The sequence below is a fragment of the Thunnus thynnus genome, chromosome 16, assembly GCF_963924715.1.
Source record: "Thunnus thynnus chromosome 16, fThuThy2.1, whole genome shotgun sequence".
NCBI lineage: Eukaryota > Metazoa > Chordata > Actinopteri > Scombriformes > Scombridae > Thunnus > Thunnus thynnus.
In genome coordinates this window covers 23,152,543-23,175,114 of record NC_089532.1, presented here as the reverse complement: position 1 = coordinate 23,175,114, position 22,572 = coordinate 23,152,543, and the positions used below count along the sequence as shown (strand labels likewise).

General features: G+C 38.3%; 1 long non-coding RNA gene across 4 annotated transcripts in view; it reads left to right on the top strand.

Annotated features, from left to right (window-relative positions):
• LOC137199936 (uncharacterized) overlaps window positions 1-22,572 on the top strand; it is a 44,558-nt gene that overhangs the window by 374 nt on the left and 21,612 nt on the right. Inside the window, exons 1-6 of one of the 4 annotated variants that reach the window (XR_010931877.1) lie at window positions 1,947-2,032; window positions 2,395-2,483; window positions 2,742-2,815; window positions 3,052-3,143; window positions 3,292-3,402; window positions 3,491-4,006. This is a non-coding gene — a long non-coding RNA (uncharacterized lncRNA). Of the gene's footprint in view, window positions 1-122; window positions 2,484-2,741; window positions 2,816-3,051; window positions 3,144-3,291; window positions 3,403-3,490; window positions 4,007-22,572 lie in introns of those variants that run through there. The other 3 variants (XR_010931879.1, XR_010931878.1, XR_010931880.1) reach the window with 3 other exon arrangements.

Below are 22,572 nucleotides of genomic sequence, written 5' to 3'. Positions count from 1 at the left end.
AGACTAATGGTCTATCACCATTTCAGTAAATTTAAACTTCTGCGTGTGCAGCCTCTGCTGTTTTCTTACAGTCATTGATAACTATAGCTGATGACTGAAATCTCATAATTTTCCTTTCACAGTGTCAGAGAGGAGGATGTCGACCAGGAGAGGCAGGAGCAAAGTCAGCAAACACATACGCAGCCAACCATATCAGAAGCTTTTTTGTAATGTTAGTAGTTATTGTTGTGAATGCTGGAAACTGAGCTTCATATTTGGAAAAAACCCCCCATCATTTTAATAATTGCCTCCTTCTTCATGTGGACTCTTCTCATAGGCACTAATAGACCATCCTGACCCTCATGCATTTCGAACGGTCCAAGCTAAGTGTGACGGGGGAAGGACTTTTTTTTTTTTTTAATGGCATAAATACATCAAAATTGAGTTAGCAATCTCTCTGTGGTATAATGTAAATTGAAAATAATAAAAAGTTATAATAGTTATTATAATAAAAAGTTATACTCACTTCATTTCATTCCAATATAGACTATTATTATTTAAAGCGAAGGTAAGATGGGAAATGATCAATTTATAGACATAATGTCAGTGTAGAAAGGGCTAGTTTTTGTGTTCTAGTTTGACAGATTTTTTGCAATCATAAGACGGGACGGGAAATTCGGTGCAAACTGTTTTAGTCAGAATGCAAGGGTTTAAATTCTGAGGTTGAAACCGAGTGCGGAAGTAAGAAAATCACCAGAAACTTACAGACAACACACATCCTTCAGTTGCAATGAAATGGTCCACTATTTGGCGCTTGCTGCAGGTCCTTTATTTTTATCAGTGATGATGGTGGTTCCAGGAGCCTCCTGGCCTCCTCCTCCAGGTGGCTGGGCACATCGACTGGGGCACAGGCGTATAATGCAGTGTTTCTCTTGCTGAGCATGGTGTTTTGGGTTCCAAATTTACTTCTCCCGTAATTTCTGATCAGATAACTCTTTTCCTCCTCAACCCCTTTTGCTAAATCTTGAAATAAAATGAATTTTAATACCGTTTTGCCATCTGTAATTGCAGCAGTTATGTTTGTATGTATGGTAAGTGGCCTTGCAATGTCTTTTTGAATGTCCCAATAGTTAACTTTCTTCGTCTCTTTCACACAAATTACTTTTATGGCCATTGTGGGCAGTCTGTCATTACTGTATGGGCCTGCAGGTCTTCCAAAACTTTTAGAAAGTGCTATTCTGAAAATATAGGCACAAAAAAGACATGAGACACAAAAAAATACTGTTTACAGAGGCAAGGTAACATTGATTTAGTGAAAATAATAAACCCACCAGAACATGTTTTATTTTTCCCAGTAGCCTATGAATTCAAATGTACCGATTAACTAGCTAATAAACTCTACATGAAGTTATGATGTTGCACACTCCGTTACATGCACCTGTTGCTCTGGATTGTAGTCTGCCATTACACAAAAGAAATAGTACAGTTCCGGGTCCTTGTAACTACAGCGGCAGCAGTTCGCTCAATAGGGCAGCTATGTGCAGGTACTGAAGATGTCGAAGATTTAACAACGCAGATTCCCAGTTAACAGTAACTTAAGCCTGCAAAATGACCATAAAGTTGAATCAACACTTCTCTGAGACAGCAAAAAATCTGAACAGTTTAATCTTCATGAAAGTAGGATTTATGTGTTGTATTTGAATGCATTATTTTTATTCTATTGTTAGGTTTGCCTAACTGGCAACTGAGTGTTTATGCTTCTGCATTCTTCCACCTGTGTAATTGCCTCCTAATGCATATTTCTGTAATAAGCAAAAAGTAAATTTCACCGCCAGCTGTTATATACATTATGTAGACATTTCTCTAAACCTAGACAATAAGTCACAGTAGTTTTCTCCCAAGGCCAAGTTACTGAGTCATTACTAACAACTAATGCATCTGTGAATGTTTTCATTTATGCTTTCAATAGGATGTCAGCAATTAACTCAAATAAATCATCTCTAATTGGTGCTTTGGAGCTGGACAGTGGAAGTACTGAATGACAACAGTTAAGGTACTTTCAGAAAGGGAGCGGTTGTTGCTGCGTCTGCTACCTGGTGACATATGATGTTGTGTATTTTGAGAGGGAAGCAGCAAGGCACAACTCTCCCACTGCAGCTAACAGCTACATTTGATCGTACTAACAACCACTACAGACTCATCACATAGCCAAAGAGTGCGCTGTTGCTGGTTAGGCATATGACACGATTTATATAGCCAATTTGGCATATTAATGCCATATGGCTTGTTTAGTGGCCCAATCTGCATTATCAAACTTTGAAGCTAATGTTGTTCCAAGACCATTTTTATTAATTAGCAAATCTACGAGCATGTACCTGGTATATGACTGTTTTCTCTCTTCTCCACACATCACAGAACCAGGAACAGAGGACTCAGAGGCAGTGCAGCTACGTGACTCATTGCTGAGCGTTCAATGCTCCTCTTCAGCTGGACCCAGACAGTCTGTAAGTAGCCTACAGGGTACTTTAAAATAAACTTAATGCTTGTTTACTGTTTAATTTGAATCATAAGCTGTAACAAACATTTAGGAATGCTTCCAGCAACACGTTTACTTTGTTTTCACAGTTAAGCAAATTCATTCATCTGTAAGATGTGAGTTGTGTGAGTTCTATCTTTTTGAAGGTTGCAATTACCTTTTAAGAATATTGTAAATGTTGGTCTTCTGCAACACTAGTGTAACCATTTTCTCTCCCTTTCACAAGGCTATGACAGGAGGTGAAGTTGCACACTTGTCGCAGAAGCAGTGCAGTCATCTTGAGCTGGACCCAAGCATGTTGTAGGTCAACTTTACAGCTCATGAATTATGCATACTAAAAATAGATATACTTATCAGTGATACTGATAATGTGAAAAAATGCAAATGTTCAAATGCTGCTCTTCCTTTTTTTCCTATTACACTCAAGAGTTAAATGTTGGACTCTGATTTCTGTGACATTTAAATTTGAATATGCAAAGATACAACGTGTTACTGTATGACAGCTGTCCTTACCTTTCTTATTGTTTGTGAACTAGAGTGTTCCACAACAGCCAGAAATGAAGGAGGACTTCAGCAATACTTCCCTGACACTAAGACTACACCGTAAAAATCTCTGGACATGTACCTGGTATGTTGCTTTGTTTTTTCTCTGTCACTCACAGCACTTAAGTGGTACACCATGACCCTTCAAACAGTTTATTTTCAGACAACAACCGATTGTGTTAGTCATCTGCATCATTGGTGTGACAGTTTTTTCTCCTCTGCACACATCACAGAACCAGAACCACATGGACTGAGGAACAGGAACAGGGGACTCAGAGGCAGTGCAGCTACATGACTCTTTGCTGAGCATTCAGTGCTCCTCATCAGCTGGACCCAGACAGTCTGTAAGTAACCTACAGGGTACTGTGAAATCGAGTCAATGCTTGTTTACTGTTCAATTTTAACTTGTTGTTTTTATCTGTTTGTGATTAGGTGTGTTGTGAGGGCTGACGGTGATCTCCTGCCAATCAGCACCTTTTGATACAGGCAGAAATTCATCCACCAGGCTGTCCAAAATGGCCACATCTGGCACAGTGGAGATGCCCATCCAGTAACTGGAGGTAATGGTGGTGTGGGAGTCACCAGTTGCCAGGTATCTGAAATGAATGATAATGCTGTCAGTAAAAGTAAAACTGCAAAACCTCCAATCCAGCTTATTTAAAATACTGTTTATCATATAGCCACCATTTTATAATCATTTATAAATCACTCACCTCTGACAAATTATCAGATGCTCTGTTGGAGAAACTGGCTCATGGTAATTTGTCTGGATCCTTGAGATCCTAGGTCCAACTTTCCCCAGCAGACTGTCAAACTGCTTCCTGCTGAGCTGAAAGTAGACCTGGAACCAGTCGCTATGGAAACAGAGCTCCTTCACAAGCCTCAACAATTCCCAAAACTGCTCTCTGGACCTGAGGGTCTCATGCACCCACAGCTTCTTCTTCCATGGTACTCCCCTTCCTCTTCTTACTAGCAGGGCTAGTGCTAACACATGTTTCTTAGCATGGGACAGATGCATCTTCGTTACTAGCAACAACAAAATTACAAAGGTAGACGTAATGATGTTGGGAAATTTGTGTAATCAGCATAATTAGCTCATTATCAGGTAAAATAAATATGGAATCATATGCTATGGCCTTTGCAGTCACTAGATATTTTAAAGGTTGGAGAGAGGCAAGACACAAGGACGACTCTGGAGAAATACAATTTGGAAGACTTTTCCCCCCGTCTTCCAAATTAACCCCCCCCAGGCAAACTAAGTTTCTTCTCCAGTAAACCTCCAACACTGAGAGCTTAACTTTTGTCCCAGTTAACTTTGGCTGAAGATATTAAGCCAAACTGGACAATATCCCTCACCAACATATCAGTATTCTGCTGACTGTTCACCACCAAATCATGACCAAATCATCTGCATAGGCTGACAGTTTTAAAGGTGCATTACAACCTGGAATAGTCAGACCCTGAATGTCAGATCTAAGTTTGTTTAACAAAGGCTCAATTGCTAGAGAATACAACATGCCAGAGAGGGCATATATATTCTTTATTGTTACATTTCTCAATCACCTCATTCAAAACATCTAGAAAGACTAATTCCTCCACTCGCACAACTGGAGCATAAATATTAATAAACACCATTTTTACATTTTCATACACTGCTCATACTTTTAAAAGACAGCCTTTAATGACTTCAGGTTCTACAGACTGTGGAATAAATTCCTGGAAAAAAAGATTTCCAACCACATAACTGTTATCAGTTTTGCGATTTTTCTCCAGTCAGCCTCATTATCAGCAGCACTGTGTGTCTCTTGCACAAAAAACACATCTAACTTTTTAAGAGAACACAGCTTGAAAAGAGATGCCCTTTTGCCATTATCCCTTGCTCCATTTAAGCTACCCATGTCCCCCACAGTAAAGAAAAAAAGCTGTAAAACAAAAACAAAGTAGGAATAAATTGGAATGTTTACTAGACTTATTCATTGTCTCCTAACTGCTTTTTGACATTTTGAACAAGTTTTTTTAGACAATAAGTCTCCTGGTCAGTGAAAGCTTTCTCCCCAAAACCACTTGGACTTCTCAGAAAAGTCTTCACTGAATCAAAGAATAGTTGTAAATCATGGAACACTTTGTCAACTTTAACATTTCTAGGTCCATTAGTGTCCTGCAGAAACGTCCTAACACTCAGAGTAGCCCACATCTGTGAGCAAGCAACCTTCACTCTTTTCTGAATGCAGACACTTCTTCTGAAGAGAAACTTTTTTCACTTTATTAGAAGACTGACACACGTCATCAGGTTTCCTCTTCTTATCCCTGTCTTTAGAAGAGTCTTTGTCTACCAACATCTCACTTTCTTCCTCTAGAAAACATTCTGCCTCCTTTGTTTCAGTCTGTGTCCACTGTGTCACGGTTAATAAGTGTGTGACTATTCAATAACCTCCAAAACTTTTACTAACAGAACCTAGACCAGCATTACCTGAACCAGCAGCCTAAAGCTCAGCTTCAGTCTGTTGTGAACTATGTATTTTCCCGTAGTGAACTCTGTGTTGTTCTTCAGGATCAAAAAGACCTCCCTTCTGAAGGAAACAACATGTTTTAGGTGCAGAGATTTACAGCCCAGAGGAATCAGTTTTATTGGAGACATTAATTGTCCGTGTCTCACCAGTTCTCTCTGCAACATTTCATTGCTAATGAACGGAAGGACTATGGACAAAATGATCTTTTTTAACCAGCGGCAACACCTGAACAAAGGTGCCCTGGATCCTCAATTGCTTGTCTATCCCTCTATTAAATTCCTCCACTTCAGCATAACACACAACACAATCACAACATAATCACTGCGGGGTTAATAGAAATATTGGTAACACTTTTAAAAAAGGGTACATTAATTAACATTACTACTTCTTGGATAAGGCATTAACTAACATTAGTAAATAGTTGATAAAGATTTTATGGCATTTTGTAAAAAATATTACATTCTCTACTCTTACTTGTGATGACTGGACCAGAGAGGAAGACCTGCACAGCCTCCTGCAAGTACAAATTCTGCAGCACAGCCAGGCCATATATGATGGCCTACCAAAAGAAAATAGTTAATCTTTAAACAACATAATTTAAATATACCATTATACCAGTACAGAACAGCAAGCCATTATACGCTGTTCCGTACACAAGTAGGACCATGTTAGGCATGCTGGTCAGGCACTTAGGCACTGAAAATGCAGGAGCAAGAAAATGCACAAATGCATTACATAGTTAGGCTTTCCTCTACCACCACAGATGAACTGCACTTCTGTGAAGCTCAATTGTGTTGATGTTCAATGCAGTACTACCTTCAGATAGGCAAAAATGATGTCCTGTTGTTCCTCACTGTCGTGGTAGACAGGCACCTGGGATGAGGACTTCTGATGCAGAGTAGGGGTTTATGGCACAACTTCACCTACTTCCAAGGTGCACGGAGAAGGGAAAGAAGTCTTAAGAGGTCAAAACTCCAGCAAAACTTGTAGTATATCAACTTTATTGTTAGACCAACATGTTTTGGCTAGTACCTTTTGAATATTTTGTTATTTTGTATACACTCACTGGAAAGTTGGCAACCATTGCTTTGTGTATACTTCCATGTAGGAATGACGTACATGTACTCTATATAAGTGTCTTTGCCATATGGAAAAAACAACTTTGAAAGTAGACAAAAATGTAACAGAATACAATAGCATCTGTGTTCTGTTTAATTTAGGCTTAAGTCTTTTATATACATGTTACATGCATGTTGCTGAGCTGCTTCTTAAATCAATTTCATACAGGCATTCCTAATCTGCAAGAAACATTCAAAGCTCATCAGTGAACGAGCATAAAAGCAAATCCAAACATGGCTTTTCCCTTCCTCATGTTTACTAACTTCCCACCACTCACATGACAATCCATGATTCTCAGCAACTCCACCCTCCAAAATTCTTCCCACATGAGACATGTGGGCCCTTCTTTCACAATAATTTCCGCCCTAGGCCGCCCCGTGTCCAGCACGTAAATGAGCTGCAAATAACAGCTATTAGTCAGATAATAGTGTGTGCTATGACAAAGAATTAATATTTATATTAATTAGCCTACCAGGTGGTCCCAGATAGGATTCCAGTCTCTTTCCCAGGGCTTAATTGTCGCTGAATAGCTCAGGGCCACTGTCGGGGGCATTGCCTCTGCTGAAACTAAAGTAGAAAAACACAATGAAGACTATCAATGATACATGTTGGTTAATGTTTAAAAAAGCTAAACCATCAAGTAAAAGAAGTTCTTGATCTTGATACATTATGACCCTCCTGCCATACAGTTAAAAAAAAATTAAGAACATGACAGGACAAGAGCACCACGACCAATGGTAGATGATCACCACAGGTCACTCAAGAATAATGGTAGTCATGTTTTGTTAGTGCTTCGAAGTGAAGATACCCATGGAGAACTCTATCAGCTGAGGGGAACTGTACCCTTGTAGTCAATTCAAAATACCACTCTGCTCACTGCAGTATGAGCCTAAGAAAGAAACATAATAATGAAAAACCAAATGTACTGTAATAATTCAGTTGTGCATTTGGACATTTACACAGTAAAAATGATTCTTTAACAGATTATACTTCAACAGTAGCATGTTCCTTGTGGTTAGGCATAAAGGGAGATCAAGGAGTATCCGGTCATTAAAATTATGTAGGTCGTCTTTCCACTCTTGGCACTGGTAGTGTGTTCCTCATTGATGGCAAGATTTACATTAGGTAGAGACATCTTGAGATCCAAAGATTCAAGAAGAATCACATTACAGTAATTCTACCACAGCAGATTGCAATAAGATATCGATAGATCAACATCACTGACCTACCTCGAACAGAACAATACGTGAGTTGGTGAGGATTTTGACCTTATTTGTAATAAGGACTGGGTCACTTGGGTACGTTGCCTGGGCAGTGCAGGCACATCATCCTCTGGAATGAGATGCCTTGGGTATTCTTTTTCCACTGATGGACCATGCCTTTCATCTTTTGGTGGATATAGTATGTCAACCTGATCAGCCTCATCATTACTGTCTTTGTCCACTGTTGTAGCTGTACTCAAGTATTCCACCTTAGTGCTCCAGACTTTCCTGAGCAGTTCACAGTGTGTCTGAAATAAGTGCCATTTCAAATCTATATGCACATATATATATATATATTTGTGTAGGCACGATCTCTTTTTTCCTCGCGCAAGGACAGTGCCATGAATTCTTTCTTGTATAGTACGACACCATGACTCTTCCCAATTGACTGTAATATGAAACTGTGAAACTTCACAGACATAAATTAGGACTAAGCCTAGTACTGGACCAAAGGACATTTTGAATCTTCTGTCCTGGTTTGAGCTTAGTCTGTGTCCATGAAATCACTTCATATAAGCTACATACAGCAAATGACAGGATCTAACAAATGGTAACATGTGGCATAGGTCTGAAGAATAGGCCTACATAATAACTGACTATTAAAAATGCTAAATATTTCATCCAACATTACAAAACAATATCAAAATGAAGAGACTGGCTGATAACAGATATTGTGAGGTAAACAGGCAGTCAGTACAGTTTAATTAAGATTATTTAAACTTAATTAAATTGGTAAAACAGGCAGTCAGTACAGTTTAATTAAGATTATTTAAACTTAATTAAATTGGTAAAACGAGTATTAAACTAGCATTTACACTTAAGACAGTAGGCTACTGCTGATTTAATGTAGCTGACAGACAAAGATCATATCAACATGTGTTTATCATTTTTTGAAGTTTAATTAATGTGCTGACTAGAATAAATTATCATTGTCAAACAACTTGGCTAACAGTTCTTTTTGCAGCAAGCTATCATAAGCTAACAGATGATTGTTTGTAGTGCCTTTAAGAAATTTATTGTAGTTAGCGACTCACGTTTCAGCTAGCTGATGTTAATTTTGCTGTCGAATTCAAGACATCAGAATTGTTTTTAACATTAAACAAATAAAACTTGATTCACATTCAGGGCCGGACTGGGAAAATCATTCAGGCCAGGAAATATATAGCGCAAAATATAGCCCCAGTCAGGCCACTTTTTAAGCAGGGGGTCCGGGGCTCCTCCACTAGGAAAATTTTAGTCACAAAGACTTGATTTACTGCATTCTGGTGAATTTTAGTGCATGTGAATAACAAACTAATGAACCAACAACTGCTTAGTACAATGTACTGTTATGAACCTCAAATAAAACCAAAGGTGCATATCAATAAAGAGAGTGATGACAATACCACTAAAAATGTGGCACCAATGCTACTCTCTCCTCCTTCAAAAAGAAAAAAGCAATAGCACAGCACACCATATCTTTTAATGTACCAATATAATACAGTTAACTACTCTCTTCACCTATTGTGTCGCAAAAAGGAAAATGCGAATTAGGTGCATTTCCATTTTCCGTTTCATGGTATAGGCTTAAATAATCTGCCAGTAAACAGAGTAGAAGAGGTAGAGGTTGTCAACCAGAAACATAACAAATAGTTATATAGCCTTGACGTGAGAAAATGGAGAGAGGTCTTCGGGAATTTGTTTCAATTGGACAAGACATTGTTCTTTCATGTCAGCTAGTATTGGCCATGCTTCATGCTATCTGGAGATGTCGGAAGATGCCAAGAGCAGAAACAGCTGATCAGTCATGTGAGTTAAATGTTCGCTACGTCATTATTTATTTGACAAATGCATTTCCATTATGCATTTTGCACATAAACTCTTATTTGACATTTCCAAAATCCATCTCAAGCAAGCGTAAAACCTTTTTTGCGAAACTGAGGAAGTTTTTTTTGAATTTTGGTGTTTCCATTAATTATTTTATTTAATTATTTCCATTAATTAATGCGATACCTCAAGATGCGCATAAAAATAGGTTAATGGAAACACGGCTAATGACTGTCAGGGCATCACCTTTTCCTCTGAAGTGCCACCATATGGTTGACATTTGTGGTTTAGAGTGAAATGTCTCAACAGCTACTGAACAGATTGCCATGAAGATTGGCACAGACATCCATGTCCCTCCATAATTCATCCAATACTGACCACTTACTTGTAAAATTAATGTAATTCCCGACAGACTCAGCTATACTTTGTGTTTAGTACTAATTAGCAAAAGTCAGAATGCTAACATGCTAAACTAAGATGGTGAACATGGTAAACATTACACTTGCTAAACAGAAGCATGTTAGCATGCGGACTTTAGCATTTAGTTCAAAGCACTGCTGTACAGCCTCACAGAGCTGCTAGTGTGGCTGCAGACTCTTAATCTTAGTTTATGTACTGTACATTTGCATATAGGGTAGGACATTGTATTTCTCCTTTTCACTACTAAGAATGGTCTGAAGGCCAGATGACAGACCTTGGACACAGTGTGTAAGATACAGTAATTGTACTGTATATGGTTTGGGCTGAAACAGAATACAAAGCTAAAGGGGTCTCAAAACGTCACTCTTTCTGTTCACTGGAAAAGTAGAAAATGGATAATTTGTGTCTGCATCTATCTTTCTAGTCTTGAAAATGCAGCTTTTGTTGCAGTTGTGCTTGGATGTAGAATGGGCCTTCTGTCAGCATTATTTTTTACACCATTGTTCTCCTGTTGAAAACACTGCATCTGTATGCTGCAATGGTGTCAAACTATGTGCCATCAAAGCCCAGGAGTATGCAGGTTTTTCATTCAAACCCAGTGGCATGTGACAGGCTGAAAATGAAAGGGTACAAATCTCTTCCAGGGTGACCTTGGGGCTTAGCTACTGTCAACCTCGGGCAGTGAATTTAGCCTAAAACTTTTGCTGCATGACATCCTGACATCTTTTCTGAGTGTTTTCACCACAGGGAGGCTAATATAGCAGAAATGTGATTAAAGTAATCTTTTAAGAAGAGCATTCTCCCGGATTTGAAAGGGTGAATGAGGGCATGGTTTCTTTCTTGAAAAGACATATTGGAAATCATGTAATGGAAAACTCTTTACACATGACCTTCATGTAAAGTGTCCGGTCTGACTCAAAAGTTACTCTGCTCTATCAGTACAAGAATAGAATCAGCACAAAGCTGCACAAATATTTATAAATACAATGTATATATATATATAATTATACTATGCTGATCTTTAGGCATTCCAGCTGAAATGGCTTTTCTTCTGAGGGTGAAGAGGTATTGTATGTCCTATAAAAGGCCTGTTATTATAAATAATGTGACCTATATTCACAGTTTTTTTCAAACTCAACAGAGTAAATGTGAGTACTGAAATAGATGGAGGTCTAGGTATATATTCTGATTTCTTGGCATTTTTTCTCCATTTGAAATAGACAGTTTTTATTTACACATAACACATAGATATATAAAAACATGAATGTAGTCCTAAATTGCTCACTGTTGACCAATATAAGCTCTTGAAGAGCTAAGACATATACCTAGCATCGATGTACTCTTAAGGTTTATTGGTGTGTTTGGAGAAATTCCTTTATGTGCCAGTTTTAAATATCCAACATCATAAAAATACTATAAAGACACCTGTTTAAGCTTGTGTATTAGACACAGGTAATCAGCGCTGCACCTTTATAAATTCCCCCTCAGGGTCACCAGGCTACTACTTTCTGCCACAATACCTCAAGAGACACTACAGAAGTCTCTAGCAGTGTCCAATCACATCATGCAAAGACAGCCCCTGGTTGTGCTGTGCTCTGGAACGATAATGACATCTGTATCAAAGAGATAGAGGGTTTCAGGACACTAGCTTCACACTTCGCAAAGAGCCACTGAATAAATTCCAGGCTGGCATCCTGAGAACTGTTTACTACATGATGGAGTGGCTTGTCCCTTTACTTTAGGCTTTCATCCGCAGAGTGACAAGTCAGAGTTTTTTCGTTTCAGTTCTTGTTGGATCAGTAACCTCACTTTACCCTGTAGGTCATTGGTGCTCTTGCTTGAACAGTGTCACTTACCTCATACAGTAGCAGCACACTGTAGTTTTTGTGTAGCTTCTTCTGACTCGGTTCACAATAGGGATGTGCAGAGGGCCCAGTATTTGTATTTGTATCTGTATTTGTTGAGGCAGCAAAATTATTCGTATCTGAATAAAAGTGAAAAGAAGTAAAAATCCTGTTTTTGTTTTTTATTACCCCTTTAATTTTAGAAAATTATTGTGTTACAATAAGTGTTCATGAATAAACTATCTTATGAAGGAGGTCTCCACTCCGGGTCTTGAACTGGAGTCTCCCAGATCATAGATGACTGTGTTGACTACTGAGCTAAAACTCTACCATCACCTCAGTGCAGACAGACCTCTACCTATTTATACACCCATAACACAGAGACAGCACACCGTGTAACATGTAGGGAAGAACTTCAAAGGCAATTATTGCTTTGCAGTTTTCATTTATTGCCTATTTTTTACAAACTAACTTTGTGGAAAGAAGACGGGGAATAACAGATAATGGAGATTCCCTTGAGAGCACTTCACGTGTCAGTAGCTCAGCTTTATCTCTGGAGAAGACCCCCAACTCCAGAAGTGATGTCCAAATTGGGAAATGTGTGTCATGTAGCAGGTGGATGTGACTCCTTTTGTTGAGACCTGCTGATAGACGTAACAGTGGAGCAGAGGACAGAGACTGTGATAGCGATGTAATCGACCTGCATGCTGGTATTTTCTTCCTGAAAACAATTTTAAAAATACAACAAATATTTTTCAAATAAACAAATATTTTTAAAAAACCTACTATTTGTGCTTTGCTAAATAATGTATTTGTATTCAGGCACACCCCTAGTTCACAACTCACATAGAAACTATTTCAACTTTCTCACTATCAATCTTGCCATTAGACACAAAAACTCTTAGCCCTCTTAGGCTTAGTCTGCACAATATCACCTGCAGGATCATTTTGTGATTGCTGTTTCTATAGAGAGAATGATAGCACCAAATATTGTAGCAAAGTGCTGAGATTTTACACATTTCTATAGTAAAACATTGTGTGGCAAAATATTTTAAATGCATTTCTGACCACATAAATAATTTTCAATGCCTTTTTTAATGATCTGAAAGCTGAATTGTTTTTATTTGGGTTGCAAATCCTCCTTTTCTTCTCTATTATTAAAGCAGTGCAGCTTTCTATGGTCACCTGCTCATGACACATATGGGGCCTGCTGGTCAAACACATGATGTAAATAATAAACGAATGACGTTTTGCTCAAACATGGAAGTCCATTCTTAATCTTGGGACCCCATGTGTGATGAAATAATGTCAAGTCAAATGTCCACTTACTAGCTCTCCGGAGCTTTCAACTGCATCTCGTGGTCTGGGGTGGTGACTGTATCCTTTCACATCCAACACCAAACACCATCTTTGAACAGAGATGGGGGTGCAATCCACCCATTGGCATTTCAAGACCATGTCTCTTACCTGTGAATCCCCCATACATTAGTACATTTTCTGCACATAAATTTGACTGTTTAAAGACAGCAGATGCTGTTACGTACTGGGAATTGGAATGATGGATAAATGAAGAATGCCAGTGTGATATAACTGTCCTGATCAATTTTTACTTTCTGTAGTACATCGAAAATGTTTCAGCAGTCTGAACACCGATCATGGGCAACCATTCTGTTGTTGAATAGTTATATTTCACATGTTACAGAAGTTTTACCAAACTTTTTTTTCACTTGTTGCAAACTATCAGACCATCTGTTGGGGAAACCTGTGGTGTAACTATTCAATTCTTTATGTCATGTTGTTCTGACGCTCTTGTGCATATAGGAACATGCCCACACACAGACAGATGGCACGGTGACTACATAATGTCCCACATATCACATATCATGACAGAGGGACATAAAAGCCGAGTCATTACAGTGGATTTATCACTCCACTTATCATGCCTAAACAAGCCTGTGTATGTCCACACATGAGGAGTTATGGCTGCCCTCAGGCCGCAAAGCCTCTCTGCGTCGGTGAGCTGCAAAATTTTGATTATGCACCAGTCTTGCAAGACATGGAGCTCACAGGCTAGCAGGAAGAGACACCTGTTTTCAGAAGAGAACACAAAAACAAACAAATTCAGATTTTCACCAGTCCCATGGTGCATTTGTGGCGATTACAGATGGTCTTAAAAGATTTTTTTTTTTTTTTTTTTTTAATGTGATCACTGCTTTATGCCTTTGTCTGTTCTGTGGAGTAACATTAAGTTCTGTGAATTCTCATTTGCATAAGATAAGAGGATTATATCAAAGCAAAGATGTGAAGATTTAAAGTTACAGGCTAATGCATTTTATTTAAAGGTAGATGTCTCCTAGTATTTCAAACCTCTTTCAAACTGCAAAAAAATAACACTGCACGCTGTGAGGCGGCATCTTCACTGATCCAAAACAGGTATTAATGAGGTGTAACCTGCCTGACTCAGCTTCTGTCCATATTTACCCCAAGTTCATCTGGGATTTCCAATCTGAAAGGCAGCATGGGAGACTAGTACTGGGGCTTTCAGTTAGTTAGTGTTTGCTAGCACTCACAAGCTACTTGGTCGCCTTTTAAAAGTCTTTTTTGATGAACTGGCAGTAAGGGAGGCGGTAAAAGCAGAAAAACACACACGCAGACACACAGATCAGAGGAAAGAATCTGGGTTACAGTGTGCAGAGTGTTTTGGTGTGTCTGTGGAGGTGTCCCTTTTTTAAAGCAGTTCTTCGCAACGGCAACGTAAGCTCAGCGCTAGTTCAATTATTCATTGTCTCTACTGATTCCCGTCTCTTCTTTCTTCTGCATTTCTGTATCTGTCCTTTCCTCCCTCCATTTCTCTAATGTTATCAGTACATCACGTCCTCTCCGTCACTAAGCCACATCCCTCTCTCTCTCTCTCTCTCTCTCTCTCTCTCTCTCTCTCTGTCTGTTGTGATCTGATTGACAAGTGTGATGGTGTTTGCCTCTCCTTTCCCTGACCTTCAACTCTCAGCAATGCACACACAAACATACACACACAGCACACTGCAAGACTGCTAATGGCTTCTACCTTAGCAGACTGTCAATAGGGAATTACAGTCCTTATACACCAGAAAGGAAACCACAGACACATAGAGAAAATTAAATATTATGCCAATAAAGCAGAGAAAAGACATGGTTCTGGCCCAGACGGGATTAAGAATATTGGCATCATCCTTATAACATTTGACTTTATTATTTTTAAGGCGATATTGTTTTCCCTTTATTTGCTTGTTTGTTACAGCACACAATTTTCATAATGGTAATGATTATACAGTGCTTTAATCAGAACTTCTTTGGAAATGAATGGATGGAATCTCACTCAGATGGAAAAAAATAATAACTTGCCAAAAAGGACATTTTTGTCCTGGTAGCAACAGGGCCTAATGATGTTGATGTCAGTTGGCCAGTTTTATGTTAAATCTCCTCGATATTCATGGTTCCCAGAAGATAAATCCTGCAGTATGTTTCAGTAAAGGTTAATGGTTGAGTCTTTTTCACTTCCCATCAAACACATCCCTGTCGCCACTTTAAGCAACCTTCAAATACTCAAGTGGACTTGTGTCAGACCGACCTTCTGAGGATCAAGGGAGCACAGACGCACAGCATCCACATAATAACGTGTATAACACCTAGCATACACTGCATGGTTGCAAGAACCAGCATAAGTTGATATTAACAAACTTTATTTTACATTGTGATTTTTCCTCTAACCTTGCTCAGAAAATGTAATTCCAAAGCAGTTTAATTTTATCACTATTGAAGACACTGATGATCACATCTTACAAGGATTCTTGAGACAAACTAACTGCAATGCACACTTACACAAATGGCTCTTTCATGATTCATCGTTGAATAGTTTTGTGGAGTCTGTAGATGAGGGCAAGTGTTTAATTTTTAATCATCTATTCCACTTGAAACACATTGCTAGTGCTTTTGGTGATACCTCAGGCTTTATCTCTAAAGCCACCATCAGACCTCAATATGAACTTGTACTCAAGAAATTGGATTAAAATCTAATGACATTTACTCAGCACATTCAAGCTCCCCAGAGGATGAACCCATTCCATTTTGGACAGTACATTTTTCCTTCAACGCCACCATTGTACTAAAGTTTCAACTTTGCATATATCTCATACTCAAACAGGCAGATTGTCATGAAATGTGCTGAGCACCTCTAAGGCTCGCTAATCAACATGTTACATCTCATTTGTTTAATCTGTACAAACTGTGCAGGACCATTTCACGGGCGAGCCGACATTCACGCCCACTTCACACAGTGATTGGCCAGCCGTGCGGGGGTGAGAAAGGAGCCAGTGTTTGAATTTCTCTTTCTAGCTCTTTTTAATTCTTGAAACCACTATTTATGTCACTTTTTATGTGAATAACAGAGTGTAGCACTATGATTGCCTTCTAGGGGAGACTGTCTGAAAATATGCACCATTAATTGAGCTTTATACTTAACAGAAAAATAAGAGAGGGGTATTCTTTGATAGCAAGATGTGAGTTGGAGCGAACGGATACAAATTAGCTTCAGACGGAACATACTGAGGCAAAGACACGGACACATTGTTCATTACTTTATACACCATATACTGTTCTCTTTTGTTTTGTTGATGGGTTAACACTACAGTGATCCAGTCTGCAGCAAAAAAAGTGATTAGTGATTGATGTCACTGGTTGATTTTGAATAAACAGAAGAAGAACAAGGTAGTCAACATGAACAGTGAGAGCCACCATGACTGAAAACAGAGAAAAGAGCAGCATCTACATAAAGACGGGCCAAAGAAGACATCACATGTAACATTTACTGTCTTTTGTTAATTTGATATACAACATATATGATTCATACAAAACTGAAAGTTTATGGGTGTCAAAGCATTATGAAGTGAAGTGCCTGAATGATTACAGTATGAGAAGAGTGGACTGCTCTTCAGTGTTTCTCTCAAAATAAGGACACGCTCAGATGCCATAAAAGAAATGTAGGGGTTGTGTATCCTTGGGTTGCAGACAGGCTAATCTCACCAGTCAATGTAACTCTTAAATCCTTTCTGCTTCTCATCCTCCTCTTACTTTTCCTCCACTGACCTCTCTCCCACTGTCTTTTCATTTTCAAGTGTCTTTTATTGTTGCAAGGCACAAAGGTGCTTACTGACAAACCCAAATATTCTTGCAAAGAGAAAAATCCAACACTTGCAAGCAATGCAGACATCAGTGGATCAAACCTGAATAATAAAAATTACTTTTTTTTTTTTTTTTTTTTGCTCTATTTGTCACTCCCACTAAGTCTTTCATGAATGCCTTCTTTTGATTCCACTCTCCCCCTCTCTGCTATATCCCTCCCTCCCTCCCATCCCACATTTCTGTCTGCATCTACTGCTTTTTCTTGCTGCTCTCTCTCTCTTTAATGACAGTATTATCCTCACATAGCCATCTGAGTCTCTCTGCCTAAAATCCCTCTCCCTTAGAGAGAGAGAGAGAGAACGAAAGGAACAACTAGGCTGGAAAGAGGTCTAGGTCTGAGCTCTTTTCGGGCCAACAGGGAGAGGGAAGACCCAAAAAGAATTTCTGTCAAGTCATTGTTATGGAATGCCATTCAGAAAATTACTTGAAAGAAAGCTGGATGGGAAACCTGAAAATGTGGAATTAAAGTTTGAGAATATGGAATGAAACTTGAGAATATTAAATTGCACTGAAAAATCTGATTAAACAAACCTTGTATTTTCAATATCAGATGGTTCCTGTCAGATTTCCTATTGTAAGCCTGTCTCCTACTGTATGCACCACTAAATGATTTTACCTAATATGTTTTGCAGGAAACATTTGCAGTGCAGATTACGTTCATTGAAGACTTTTTTTTCTTGTCTACAAATTAGCGCTTTGGAATATGGAATGGGAATATTAAGATTTTGGTTAAATATTAAATCAACACATCGTTTCACTGTGACTTTTTTGATATTTAACCAAGACAAATATCTTTCCCAATTTCCCATACATAACCTTAAAAACGTGAATCAGGCTTTAGTTGCCACAAACCAATATAAAAAAAAAAAATATCTGTGCGATGTACTTACTGTTGCGACATAGTACATATAGTATTTACAACAGTCATTTAAATGTAAACACTTAACACAACTTATGCTCATTGACTCACTCATTTACAAGCATTGTTTCTACCTACATTTGAGCTACAAGATAGGCTGACATGACATATCTGAAAAAAAATGTGCCATCACTGGGTTTGAGGTAGTATGTTTCATTCTATATTCTCAGATTTTTAGTCCATAATTTTCAACACAACATGCCATACATTATATATACATTATATACTGTACATATACTGTATACTTCTCAAACCTGATTCACCTGTAAAGAAATATTGATTCATTTCTTTAGCTACAGCCTTTACCTAAACAGTTAAAAATATGATTGATGAAATCTGAGCTGAATTGAATTATTGTTGAATCAGCTTTGAATCACAGTGTTATTGATCTTTTCTGATAAATCTGGACTCTCTCAACTCACTGTTTCTGGATTATCTCAGCAAAACAAGACAGACATTAAAACTAATTCAGGTAGTCAACTCAAGCTATGCTCCCACTTACTGCTACACTGCTGCTACTATACATAAAGTATGCCAAAAGCCCCTCCATCACCCCAGCATCCACCTGTAGCAGAGTCTACGCTTGTCTAGGTGGTGATTATCATCACTCCCTATTCCCTGCTGTGCTGAGCTTAGTGCTTCCTTGTGGGGAGTGATATGGTCAGAGTGAGACGGAAAATATTAACTCTGTATGTATTATTCATTCACTACACTCACATAAGTTAGTTGACACATAAATCAGTCTGCTGGCTTAGCGCAACCAGTCAACCTGGCTGGCTTCAATGAAAAAAATCTCCTGTGGCCCAAAAACCCATTTTCTCCATAGACCACCATTAAATCTGTTAAACTATTCACAATACACCTTGAACAAGTAACCTTGTTTGCAACAAGATCAGTTATTACTTTTTGTAATATGAATGTTTAAACCATAAACATTTAATATTTTATAACCTTCCAAATAAGAAGTGCAAGGTGTTGCCTTTCACACTGGAAACGCGCCCTTCTCAGACTGAAGCAAACGTTAGCTTACTGGGAAAACCCAGCAGTGCGCACTTGGGCTAACGTTAGCTATTTTAGCTAAATTGTGCTAACAGGGTATGTATCATAACCAAGTAACATTAAAATTACCAAAATATTGTGACAATAGTCTGACTCAGTGCAAGTCCTGGAATCACAGAAGAGCAGCAGGTGAACCAGCTGTCAATCACAACTGTCAATCAACGCCCACATGGCAAACTTCAAAACCTACGATATGTCTTCAAATCTTATTACGGAACTATCATTTCTAAAATAACCACAGGCACACTTATTAAAGGGCCTAAATTCAGTGATTGAGACCACGATGACTCGTTGAAAAAAAATTGACTTAGTATTTCTACATAGAAGTTGACGCTTTTTGCAGCATCTGGCTGCCATCAGTGGCATTGCATTCTGCACTGACTTCAACCTCAAGCTGTGGTAGTTGCCATTTGGCCACACATCATGGGAGCAGACAAGGAAAAGAGAAAACTTTGTGTATGCACCAGGCAAGAAGTTTTCATTGGACACTAAATGGTTAGTTGTAAGTTATATTCAGGCTCAGACACCACATCAACCAAGTTTCGGAATGGGGCCCATTCTCCAGTCGGGCACAACAATAGTCGGCCAATGGTCAAAACAGTTTTGTGGCTATTTGTCTCATGCACACAGTATTTCACAGTAGTGAGACAGTAGTGCCATCATTCCCTCTCCTCAACAAAAGCTAAACTCTAAAAATCACAGAAGAGAGAGCGAGATGGAGGTGGGCAGAGGCAGAAACGGAGAGACAGAAAAGCAGAAAAAGACTGAATGGAAACTTAGAAAGTAACGCAAATCGGTGAGTCCTGCTGTTATACAAATTTAAATAAGCTCCTTTAGAGCAAGACTCCCCCATGATGAGCAGAGTGGAGGCAGAGAAAAACAGAAAATAAAACAGTGAAAATCCTTCTGTCAGACCTGAATTTAAATCAGCATGTCTAGAACAAAACCCACTTCACCACAGCGAGAGAGAAAAATAATGTTTTTTACCTTAATGTCATTCCTGCATTTAAATCAGCAACTTCAAAAACAAACACTACACCATAGCAAAAGGGCAACAGAGGGAAAAATGAGAGAAGTAATAAAAGAGCAGCAATAACCCTCCTGTCATAGAGTAATACGATTAACCTTTCTTATATAGCACTTATCAAAACACCGACTACGTTTACATGCACAAAATATTTTGCCCTTACTCTGAATAAGACAATATTCCTACCAAGCTGTTTACATGGTTAATTAAAATGAATATTCCACTAATATTCCTGTTTACATGCAGAGGGTTTTCAGGGTTTCCCTCTGCTCCAGTGGGAACAGGAATCACAAGATCTCTGCAGGCAGTGAAGTAAACCAGTAAGGTGAAAAACATCATTGAGCTGCTGCTTGATATTTATAAGTGGTTTTGATTTGACTGAGATTGTAAATTTATAGTTACAGGCACATCAAGTCCCTAGGTTGTCCCATGATGTATACTACACTGCTGAGTGTTTTTGGTGCATCACACCGAGTCGTCACCGTCAGTCAGGATAATAAACAAACCCCTCCGCCCGCGCTCTGTTTTTGCAGCCCGCCCTGAACAGCTCTCCGCTCTCCTCTCATTCCTCTCCTCTGTCTGCCTTCCTGCTCCAGCATATGTCATTTTGCCTGCGCAGGGGTGCGTTACACAACCAGCTCGTCATGCATTTCTATCCCAGGCTTGCAAACTGTTGGCTAGTTGGTTTGTTTACAACGCACAGAGCTGACAGTAAACAGGCTAGAGGAAGTGTGTCAGAAACTGTGGTAAAAACCCCAAATGAGATGCATATTCTGAACGTACTGTATACATGTCCAATGAATGCTCCCAAAACCCAAATAATATCAGCATATCCCACTTAATCGGAAAATGCTACATTCGGAATAAGGCCTAATTCGGGATATCCAAACAAAATATGCTGTTTACATGACCTGTATCATATTCAGAATATTGTTATATTCTGAATAACAGTGGAATATTAGTGTGCATGTAAATATAGTTACTGTTTCAGTGGGTTTTACAATATGGATAGCAATAATAGCAAAATCTGAAACAAGAATAAAATAAAAAGGGGCAAACAAAACTAAATAAGACATCAACATGCAGATCAATTACGTAAAATAAAGCCCTCATTTCTTAAAATGTAAAATATCAGACATACAGTACAGTGTACCTGAGTTATTACAGTATGTCATATGTCACATTATGCAACTTGAAACTGCACTAGTAAGCATTTTTATAATAATACATCTGCCTCTGATCATCTTAAATGACCAAAGGGGAAGCTTCAACACAGAAGGCTTTGCCATTATCCCAAATAATATTAATAATTATCATCATCCTCATCATCAGTTAAATTGGGTTGGGTCACATAGGGTCCCATATGTCATTAGAGGGAGCTAGGTTCAATTATATTTAATTGGTAATATGAAATTTATTAATTTGTGTTTTCATAATTTAGATTAAAGTTTTCATTATTAGAAACAGTTAATTGAATTAGACTTCAGTGCTTGTTTCTGTAATAAAATGAGTGACATTTAGCATTCACCAGTGAAGTATTCACATCTTTTACTTGTGGATGTACTATGTAAATGTATCAATAATACAATGTAATATACTTTGTTACAAGTAAAAGAAAAGTCCTGCATTCAAAATGTTACTGAAGTACAGAACTATGCACTTAAGTATCTATAGTAAAATTCATTTAGTAGAAAAATGCTCCCTTTGGGGGTTAAAGTGTTATGCATTACTGTATAATATATATGATTGTTAATACTGACTAACTGATGTAAAGGTAGTGTTTTACTATTGTTGATGGTTAAGGTGGAAATCTTTTTTAAAAAAGTATTTTATATAGTAGTTTAATCTGTAGAAATGCATGGTATTTCAGAAAATGACCATGCTTTGAATGCAAATTGTTAACTGTAAAGTAACTAGTAACTAAAGCTGTCAGATAAATGTAGTGGGACAAAAAAAAAAAAAGTACAGTATTTCTCTTTGAAGTGTAGTGAAGATAGAGTAGATGTGTAACATAGCATAACATGGAAATACTCCAGTAAGGTACACAGCAAGTACCTCCATGATTAGTTACTGTCCACCACTGGCAGTCACTGCCTCCTCTGTTTCAGCTGATAATGATATAAGTGATGTTTGTGTTTCTGGAAACATACACTCTGATATTCTATGTATTAAATCATGTTCTCAGTTCTCATTCAATAATGGACAATGTTGAGGGATGTTAAGACAAAATGGAAATTGACTATTTAAAAATTCCATTCTTATACTCAGGGCTTGTAGGCAAATCACAGAATAACTGAGCTGCAGTAACATTACTTTATTCCCAAAAAGTGA